The sequence below is a fragment of the Convolutriloba macropyga genome, chromosome 13 (assembly GCF_964194025.1).
Source record: "Convolutriloba macropyga chromosome 13, txConMacr16.3, whole genome shotgun sequence".
Classification (NCBI taxonomy): Eukaryota; Metazoa; Xenacoelomorpha; order Acoela; family Convolutidae; genus Convolutriloba; species Convolutriloba macropyga.
Window position 1 is genome coordinate 3,649,364 of NC_134480.1, and position 9,768 is coordinate 3,659,131.

Genomic DNA, 9,768 nt, shown 5'->3' on the forward strand with positions numbered 1-9,768 from the left:
CTTCCTCGTCATGAACTGAATAATCCGCAATTCAGCTCAACCCCAGGGAATCAGAGCAAAAAAGTTAAGCGACCAAGAATCGTGCATCCTGATGAGATTGCTGATCTTGAGGTGAAGAGAGCAGACTTAGAAGCAGCGGAGGCTATCAAATTGGCAGCCGACAAAATTATGGAGGCAGCAGTTTTGATATCTAAATATGTGAAGGAATTAATGTCCGATATCAAATCACTGGCTAACAGAAATTATAGAGAATTTCAAATGTCTTCAAATGCAATGAGACAGCTGGTCAGTAGCCTAGTTTTTATAGACTCAAATCTTACTGTTTTTCAATTGGTGTTGGTTGTCTCTGTCTCAAAAATATCGAGTATGTTAAACAATGCTCCTTTCTTGAAAGCTTCCGTCATTGTTTTTGTGTTCCTATTACAAGCCAGTCATCTTTCTCAAAAAACTTTGCTCCTATTTGCGCGAAAGATGAATCCTGATTGTTTGAAGCTCCTCTAAGAACCTGAAAATGCTTGAACTGTTTTGTTGGCAAAATTGTATTTCAGACATCAGAAGTTGCAAAACTTGGAGTTTTGTTGCCAGACCCGAAGTCTTTTTCGCAAGGCGATCAACCCAAACTGTTGATTTCAAGTGGTCCATACGCAGGAGAAGATCTTGCGCTGGTAGGTGGCCTAACACCGCAGATCATTGGAAGAAACGCTTCTAAGAAACTGTGGACTGTCGACGAGATTAAATCTCATATGTTGTCACCTGAAAGCAGCAGGAACAAACCTGGAAAGGAACCTCGGACCGACTTTTCTCCTGTCCGCAAAGCTCTCTTCAAGGGTATATATTGAACGTTAAGTCATTTTTTCGGGCTCCAATTTGTTATTTTTTGAAACAAAATATTCGGACTGATATGCTAATTAACTTAATCTGAAAGGAACTTTGGACTGACTTTTCTCCTGTCCGCAAAGCTCTCTTCAAGGGTATATGTTAAACGTTTAGTCATTTTTTCGAGCTCCAATTTGTTAATTTTTTGAAACAAATTATTCGGACTGATATGTTTTTTAACTAATAACTTTTCCGCAATTCTATTATAGTTTTTTAGCCAAGCTTTTTTTTTCTAGACTTATTCAAACCGAAAATTGAAACAAATGGCTACCAATGTACGAGCTTGCAAAGGTAAGCCTGAACAATAGAAGCAACGGAATCAAATATTCGGAGCGGAGGAGCCAAGAAGGGGTCCCGTTGAACACTCTCAATGATGAGAATGAGGAGAACATTGATCGCTCAAATGCCAATGTTTGATTTCAAAACCTTCAACTTTTCGGGAATTGAGAAACTTTTAAACTTTCTGCTGAAAGATTTGGAAGATCTGACATGACTGTTTTGTTCAACTCAACGGAAAAACTGATTGATCAGTCGTGTTTCCTGAGAGATTCGTCTTGATAATATTTTGGTTTGCATGATCAAATGCTGTATTTCAAAATTTTTGTAACTCTACTGTTAAATAAAGTAATAACTAAGACAATGATGATCACGATTCCAAATGCTTCTGTGTTTGTTTGCTACTACTTCTTTGTACCTTTAAGGCAAATGCCCAGTACTCCTTCTCTTTGAGACGTCTTTGAGTAATTAAACCATTTTACTCACTTTTTTTATACTCACATATTTTTGAATCAAGTTGCTGGTCTTGGCACTGAATTTAAACAAACCACTTTATTATCTGCCAATGGAGAGTTTTTCGATTTTTGCCAATAAAATTTCGAATAAATTTCTTAGTCCATTTGCTGGGCTTGACTTTTAGAAAAATATTGAGATTAAAAATGAGGGGCAAGGTCATTTTGTTTTTTCTTGTCAAGTTGCTGGACTTGGCACTGATTTTGAACTACCAACTTTATTAACTGCCACGGGAGACGTTCTGTTTTTGCAAATAAACTTCTGAATGAATTTCTGAGTCAAGCTGCTGGACTTGGAACTGAATTTGAAGTACTCTCTTTGTTAACAGACTCTAGGAAACTTTCTCGGTTTTTGCAAATATTATTTTGAATGAGTTTTTGAGTCAAGTTGCTGGACTTGACTTTTGGAAATTTTTTTAAATTAAGAAGGAGGGGCGAGAAAATTTTCAACTTGTCAAATTGCTGGACTTGGCACTGAATTTGAATTACCCACTTTATTAACTACCACTGGAAACTTTTTCTGTTTTTGCAAATTAACTTCTGAATGAATTTCTGAGCCAAGTTGCTGGACTTGGCACTGAATTTGAACAACCCACTTTATTATCTGCCAGTGGAGAATTTTTCGGTTTTTGCCAATAAAATTTCGAATAAATTTCTGAGTCCAGTTGCTAGACTTGACTTTTAGAAAAATATTGAGATTAAAAATGAGGGGCCAGGTCATATTGTACTTCTTGTCAAGTTGCTCTTGATGTACTTGGCACTGATTTTGAACTACGCACTTTATTAACTGCCACTGGAGACGTTCTGTTTTTGCAAATAAACTTCTGAATAAATTCCTGAGTCAAGTTGCTGGACTTGACTTTTAGAAAGTTTTTTATTAAAAATGAGTGGCCAGAAAATTTTCTACTTCTTGTCAAGTTGCTGGACTTGGCACTGAATTTGAACTACCCACTTTATTAACTTGCACTGGAGACGTTCTGGCTTTGCAAATAAACATCTGAATGAATTTCTGAGTCAAGTTGCAGGACATGGCTTTGAACTTGAAGTACTCTCTTTATTAACGGACTCTAGGAAACTTTCTCGGTTTTTGCAAATATTATTTTGAATGAATTTTTGAGTCAAGTTGCTGGACTTGACTTTTAAAAATTTATTTACATTAAGAATGAGGGGCGAGAAATTTTTCTACTTGTCAAGTTGCTGGACTTGGCACTGAATTTGAACTAACCACTTTATTATCTACCACTGGGGACTTTTTTGCAAATAAACTTCTGAATGAATTTCTGAATCAAGTTGCTGGACTTGGCACTGAATTTGAACAACCCACTTTATTATCTGCCAGTGGAGAGTTTTTCGGGTTTTGCCAATAAAATTTCGAATAAATTTCTGAATCCAGCTGCTGGACTTGACTTTTAGAAAAATATTGAGATTAAAAATGAGGGGCCAGGTCTTATTGTATTTCTTGTCAAGTTGCTGGACTTGGCACTGAATTTGAATTATCCACTTTATTAACTACCACTGGAAACTTTTTCTGTTTTTGCAAATTAACTTCTGAATGAATTTCTGAGCCAAGTTGCTGGACTTGGCACTGAATTTGAACAACCCACTTTATTATCTGCCAGTGGAGAATTTTTCGGTTTTTGCCAATAAAATTTCGAATAAATTTCTGAGTCCAGTTGCTAGACTTGACTTTTAGAAAAATGTTGAGATTAAAAATGAGGGGCCAGGTCATATTGTACTTCTTGTCAAGTTGCTCTTGATGTACTTGGCACTGATTTTGAACTACGCACTTTATTAACTGCCACTGGAGACGTTCTGTTTTTGCAAATAAACTTCTGAATAAATTCCTGAGTCAAGTTGCTGGACTTGACTTTTAGAAAGTTTTTTATTAAAAATGAGTGGCCAGAAAATTTTCTACTTCTTGTCAAGTTGCTGGACTTGGCACTGATTTTGAACTACCCTTTTTATTAACTGCCACTGGAGACTTCTGTTTTTGCAAATAAACTTCTGAATGAGTTTCTGAGTCAACTTCCTGGACTTGACTTCTAGAAAGTTTTTCACATTAAAAATGATTGGCAAGAAATTTTTCTACTTGTCAAGTTGCTGGACTTGGCACTGAATTTGAACTACCCACTTTATTAACTTGCACTGGAGACGTTCTGGCTTTGCAAATAGACATTTGAATGAATTTCTGAGTCAAGTTGCAGGACATGGCTTTGAACTTGAAGTACTCTCTTTATTAACGGACTCTAGGAAACTTTCTCGGTTTTTGCAAATATTATTTTGAATGAATTTTTGAGTCAAGTTGCTGGACTTGACTTTTAAAATTTTTTTTACATTAAGAATGAGGGGCGAGAAATTTTTCTACTTGTCAAGTTGCTGGAGTTGGCACTGAATTTGAACTAACCACTTTATTATCTACCACTGGGGACTTTTTTTGCAAATAAACTTCTGAATGAATTTCTGAATCAAGTTGCTGGACTTGGCACTGAATTTGAACAACCCACTTTATTATCTGCCAGTGGAGAGTTTTTCGGGTTTTGCCAATAAAATTTCGAATAAATTTCTGAATCCAGCTGCTGGACTTGACTTTTAGAAAAATATTGAGATTAAAAATGAGGGGCCAGATCTTATTGTATTTCTTGTCAAGTTGCTGGACTTGGCACTGAATTTGAATTATCCACTTTATTAACTACCTCTTGAGACGTTCTGCTTTTGCAAATAAACTTCTGAATGAATTTCTGAGTCAAGTTGCTGGACATGGCTTTGAACTTGAAGTACTCTCTTTATTAACGGACTCTAGGAAACTTTCTCGGTTTTTGCAAATATTCTTTTGAATGAATTTCTGAGTCAAGTTGCTGGACTTGACATTTAGAAAGTTTTTTACATTAAAAATGAGGGAGGAGAAAGTTTTCTACTTGTCAAGTTGCTGGACTTGGCACTGAATTTGAACTACCCACTTTATTAACTGCCACTGGAGACGTTCTGGTTTTGCAAATAAATTTCTGAGTGAATTTCTGAGTCAAGTTGCTGGAAATGGCTTTGAATTTGAAGTACTCTCTTTATTAACGGACTCTAGGAAACTTTCTTGGTTTTTGCAAATATTATTTTGAATGAATTTCTGAATCAAGTTGCTGGACTTGATTTTTGGAAAGTTTTTTACATTAAAAATGAGGGGCTATAAATTTTTCTACTTGTCAAGTTGCTTGACTTGGCACAGAATTTGAACTACCCACTTTATTAACTACCACTGGAGACGTTCTGGTTTTGCAAATAAACTTCTGAATAAATTTCTGAGTCAAGTTGCTGGACTTGGCACTGAATTTGAACTACCCACTTTATTAACTGCCACTGGAGACGTTCTGGTTTTGCAAATAAACTTCTGAATAAATTTCTGAGTCAAGTTGCTGGACTTGAGTTTTAGAAATTTTTTTACATTAATAATGAGGGGCTATAAATTTTTCTACTTGTCAAGTTGCTTGACTTGGCACTGAATTTGAACTACCCACTTTATTAACTACCACTGGAGACTTTTTCTGTTTTTGGAAATAAACTTCTGAATGAATTTCTGAGTCAAGTTGCTGGGCTTGGCACTGAATTTGAACTATCCACTTTATTAACTGCCACTGGAGACGTTCTGGTTTTGCAAATAAACTTCTGAATAAATTTCTGAGTCAAGTTGCTGGACATGGCTTTTAAAAACTTTTTTACATTAAAAATGAGGGGCGAGAATTTTTTCTACTGGTCAAGTTGCTGGACTTGGCACTGAATTTGAACTACCCACTCTATTAACTGCCACTGGAGACGTTCCGGTTTTGCAAATAAACTTCTGAATAAATTTCTGAGTCAAGTTGCTGGACATGGCTTTTAAAAACTTTTTTACATTAAAAATGAGGGGCGAGAATTTTTTTCTACTTGTCAAGTTGCTGGACTTGGCACTGAATTTGAACTACCCACTTTATTAACTGCCACTGGAGACGTTCTGGTTTTGCAAATAAACTTCTGAATAAATTTCTGAGTCAAGTTGATGGACATGGCTTTTAAAAACTTTTTTACATTAAAAATGAGGGGCGAGAATTTTTTCTACTTGTCAAGTTGCTGGACTTGGCACTGAATTTGAACTACGCACTTTATTAACTACCACTGGAAACTTTTTCTGTTTTTGCAAATAAACTTCTGAATGAATTTCTGAGTCAAGTTGCTGGACTTGGCACTGAATTTGAACTATCCACTTTATTAACTGCCACTGGAGACGTTCTGGTTTTGCAAATAAACTTTTGAATAAATTTCTGAGTCAAGTTGCTGGACTTGAGTTTTTGAAATTTTTTTACATTAATAATGAGGGGCTATAAATTTTTGTACTTGTCAAGTTGCTTGACTTGGCACTGAATTTGAACTACCCACTTTATTAACTACCACTGGAGACTTTTTCTGTTTTTGCAAATAAACTTCTGAATGAATTTCTGAGTCAAGTTGGTGGACTTGGCACTGAATTTGAACAATCCACTTTATTATCTGCCAGTGGAGAGTTTTTCGGTTTTCGCCAAAAAAATTTCGAATAAATTTCTGAGTCCAGTTGCTGGACTTGACTTTTAGAAAAAAATTGAGATTAAAAATGAGGGGCCAGGTCATATTGTACTTCTTGTCAAGTGGCTGGACTTGGCACTGATTTTGAACTACCCACTTTATTAACTGCCACTGGAGACGTTCTGGTTTTGCAAATAAACTTCTGAATAAATTTCTGAGTCAAGTTGCTGGACATGGCTTTTAAAAACTTTTTTACATTAAAAATGAGGGGCGAGAATTTTTTCTACTTGTCAAGTTGCTGGACTTGGCACTGAATTTGAACTACCCACTTTATTAACTGCCACTGGAGACGTTCTGGTTTTGCAAATAAACTTCTGAATAAATTTCTGAGTCAAGTTGCTGGACATGGCTTTTAAAAATTTTACATTAAAAATGAGGGGCGAGAATTTTTTCTACTTGTCAAGTTGCTGGACTTGGCACTGAATTTGAACTACGCACTTTATTAACTACCACTGGAGACTTTTTCTGTTTTTGCAAATAAACTTCTGAATGAATTTCTGAGTCAAGTTGCTGGACTTGGCACTGAATTTGAACTATCCACTTTATTAACTGCCACTGGAGACGTTCTGGTTTTGCAAATAAACTTTTGAATAAATTTCTGAGTCAAGTTGCTGGACTTGAGTTTTTGAAATTTTTTTACATTAATAATGAGGGGCTATAAATTTTTGTACTTGTCAAGTTGCTTGACTTGGCACTGAATTTGAACTACCCACTTTATTAACTACCACTGGAGACTTTTTCTGTTTTTGCAAATAAACTTCTGAATGAATTTCTGAGTCAAGTTGGTGGACTTGGCACTGAATTTGAACAATCCACTTTATTATCTGCCAGTGGAGAGTTTTTCGGTTTTCGCCAAAAAAATTTCGAATAAATTTCTGAGTCCAGTTGCTGGACTTGACTTTTAGAAAAAAATTGAGATTAAAAATGAGGGGCCAGGTCATATTGTACTTCTTGTCAAGTGGCTGGACTTGGCACTGATTTTGAACTACCCACTTTATTAACTGCCACTGGAGACGTTCTGGTTTTGCAAATAAACTTCTGAATAAATTTCTGAGTCAAGTTGCTGGACTTGAGTTTTTGAAATTTTTTTACATTAATAATGAGGGGCTATAAATTTTTGTACTTGTCAAGTTGCTTGACTTGGCACTGAATTTGAACTACCCACTTTATTAACTACCACTGGAGACTTTTTCTGTTTTTGCAAATAAACTTCTGAATGAATTTCTGAGTCAAGTTGGTGGACTTGGCACTGAATTTGAACAATCCACTTTATTATCTGCCAGTGGAGAGTTTTTCGGTTTTCGCCAAAAAAATTTCGAATAAATTTCTGAGTCCAGTTGCTGGACTTGACTTTTAGAAAAAAATTGAGATTAAAAATGAGGGGCCAGGTCATATTGTACTTCTTGTCAAGTGGCTGGACTTGGCACTGATTTTGAACTACCCACTTTATTAACTGCCACTGGAGACGTTCTGGTTTTGCAAATAAACTTCTGAATAAATTTCTGAGTCAAGTTGCTGGACATGGCTTTTAAAAACTTTTTTACATTAAAATGAGGGGCGAGAATTTTTTTCTACTTGTCAAGTTGCTGGACTTGGCACTGAATTTGAACTACCCACTTTATTAACTGCCACTGGAGACGTTCTGGTTTTGCAAATAAACTTCTGAATAAATTTCTGAGTCAAGTTGCTGGACATGGCTTTTAAAAACTTTTTTACATTAAAAATGAGGGGCGAGAATTTTTTCTACTTGTCAAGTTGCTGGACTTGGCACTGAATTTGAACTACCCACTTTATTAACTGCCACTGGAGACGTTCTGGTTTTGCAAATAAACTTCTGAATAAATTTCTGAGTCAAGTTGCTGGACATGGCTTTTAAAAATTTTACATTAAAAATGAGGGGCGAGAATTTTTTCTACTTGTCAAGTTGCTGGACTTGGCACTGAATTTGAACTACGCACTTTATTAACTACCACTGGAGACTTTTTCTGTTTTTGCAAATAAACTTCTGAATGAATTTCTGAGTCAAGTTGCTGGACTTGGCACTGAATCTGAACTATCCACTTTATTAACTGCCACTGGAGACGTTCTGGTTTTGCAAATAAACTTTTGAATAAATTTCTGAGTCAAGTTGCTGGACTTGAGTTTTAGAAATTTTTTTACATTAATAATGAGGGGCTATAAATTTTTCTACTTGTCAAGTTGCTTGACTTGGCACTGAATTTGAACTACCCACTTTATTAACTACCACTGGAGACTTTTTCTGTTTTTGCAAATAAACTTCTGAATGAATTTCTGAGTCAAGTTGGTGGACTTGGCACTGAATTTGAACAACCCACTTTATTATCTGCCAGTGGAGAGTTTTTCGGTTTTCGCCAAAAAAATTTCGAATAAATTTCTGAGTCCAGTTGCTGGACTTGACTTTTAGAAAAAAATTGAGATTAAAAATGAGGGGCCAGGTCATATTGTACTTCTTGTCAAGTGGCTGGACTTGGCACTGATTTTGAACTACCCACTTTATTAACTGCCACTGGAGACGTTCTGGTTTTGCAAATAAACTTCTGAATAAATTACTGAGTCAAGTTGCTGGACATGGCTTTTAAAAACTTTTTTACATTAAAAATGAGGGGCGAGAATTTTTTCTACTTGTCAAGTTGCTGGACTTGGCACTGAATTTGAACTACCCACTTTATTAACTACCACTGGAGACTTTTTCTGTTTTTGCAAATAAACTTCTGAATGAATTTCTGAGTCAAGTTGCTGGACTTGGCACTGAATTTGAACTACCCACTTTATTAACTGCCACTGGAGACGTTCTGGTTTTGCAAATAAACTTCTGAATAAATTTCTGAGTCAAGTTGCTGGACTTGAGTTTTAGAAATTTTTTTACATTAATAATGAGGGGCTATAAATTTTTCTACTTGTCAAGTTGCTTGACTTGGCACTGAATTTGAACTACCCACTTTATTAACTACCACTGGAGACTTTTTCTGTTTTTGCAAATAAACTTCTGAATTAATTTCTGAGTCAAGTTGCTGGACTTGGCACTGAACTTGAACAACCCACTTTATTATCTGCCAGTGGAGAGTTTTTCGGTTTTGACCAAAAAAATTTCGAATAAATTTCTGAGTCCAGTTGCTGGACTTGACTTTTAGAAAAAAATTGAGATTAAAAAAAAGGGGCCAGGTCATATTGTACTTCTTGTCAAGTGGCTGGACTTGGCACTGATTTTGAACTACCCACTTTATTAACTGCCTGTGGAGACGTTCTGGTTTTGCAAATAAACTTCTGAATAAATTTCTGAGTCAAGTTGCTGGACATGGCTTTGAACTTGTAGTACTCTCTTTATTAACGGACTCTGGGAAACTTTCCTATAGGCAATCTATAGAGGGTCCTATGAGCAATCTAGGGGGTCCTATGAGCAATCTAGGGGGTCCTATGAGCAATCTAGGGGGTACTATGAGCAATCTAGGGGGGTCCTGTGAGCAACCTAGGGGGGTCATATGAGCAATCTAGGGGGTCT